Raw genomic sequence first — 1,522 nt, 5'->3', positions numbered from 1 at the left:
GGGGCTCTCTAGGCAGTTGCAGTAATGCAGTGTGATGATTGGGCAGTGCTGATTCCATATGCAGATTGGGAGGAGTCTGACAGTTAAGGTCAGTTGGCCTGAAACGGTTACCAGCAGGAAGATATACATCATGTAGCTCTGTATAAAGAAGTGTTACATTTGTTCCAAACAAGAATAAATCCTTCATTGTTTATCCTGGGTGACATCTTTTATTGTCAATTCCCATGTGAATTTAGAATGTTTGTGCCAAGACAACTACTCTGAGATGCTTGGAAGATGAGGGTGAGTGATAAGTTTCCTTAAGTGGTGGAAACCACTTAACCAGAGGCTGATTAACTATGAACGCCTCAACACTCATGGCGAGGTGTCACAGTCCCGCCCTCAGGGGCAACAAAGTCTGGCCCCTCTTCTACAGGTGAAACTCGGAAAATTAGAATATCGTGCAAAAGTCCATTAATTTCAGTAATGCAAATTAAAAGGTGGAACTGATATATGAGACAGACGCATTACATGCAAAGCGAGATAAGTCAAGCCTTAATTTGTTATAATTGTGATGATCATGGTGTACAGCTCATGAAAACCCAAAATCCACAATCTCAGAAAATTAGAATATTACATGGAACCAAGAAGACAAGGATTGAAGAATAGAACAATATCGGACCTCTGAAAAGTATACAGTGTACTGTGCTTGATTGGCCAGCAAACTCGCCTGACCTGACCCCATAGAGAATCTCTGGGGCATTGCCAAGAGAAGGATGAGAGACATGAGACCAAACAATGCAGAAGAGCTGAAGGCCGCTAATGAAGCATCCTGGTCTTCCATAATACCTCATCAGTGCCACAGGCTGATAGCATCCATGCCACGCCGCATTGAGGCAGTAATTGCTGCAAAAGGGGCCCAAACCAAGTACTGAATACATATGCATGCTTATACTTTTAACCTGTAAAGGACAGCCCTTCGTATATTTGAAGATGGCTATCATATCCTCTTCTCTAGGCTAAGCACACACAGCTCTTTCAACCATTCCTTGTAGGACTTGATGTTCAGATCCCTCACTGGCTTAATTGTCTTGTCTGAACCCATTCTAGTTTATCAACATCCTTCTTCAAATGCAGAGCCTGAATTTGGACACAGTAGTCCAAGTGAGGTCTGGCCAGCACAAAATTAATTAATTGATAGATTGATTGATTAAACAAACATATTAGAGAGTGGAACAATTACCTCTCATGATCTGAACACTATAACTTTTAATGCACCCCGAGTTCATTAGCTTTGTTTAAAACAGATACATCACTCATGTTCAACTTGTGCACAAAAATACTTACTTAGCTTTCCCCCACACATGTATGCTGCCAAACCAGTCTCCCTGATCCTGAACTTGTGCATTTGATTTGTTCTTACCCAAATGCAGGATTTTGTCTCTGTTAAGCAAAGTCTTGTTGGTTTTGGACAATATTTGAGCCTGTGCAGATTGAATTGAATTTTGTTCTGTATTGTAAGGGGTTATCTTATTTTTATCAT

This window comes from Hemicordylus capensis, chromosome 6 (genome assembly GCF_027244095.1).
Source record: "Hemicordylus capensis ecotype Gifberg chromosome 6, rHemCap1.1.pri, whole genome shotgun sequence".
Lineage (NCBI taxonomy): Eukaryota > Metazoa > Chordata > Lepidosauria > Squamata > Cordylidae > Hemicordylus > Hemicordylus capensis.
This window is presented reverse-complemented; position numbering follows the sequence as displayed.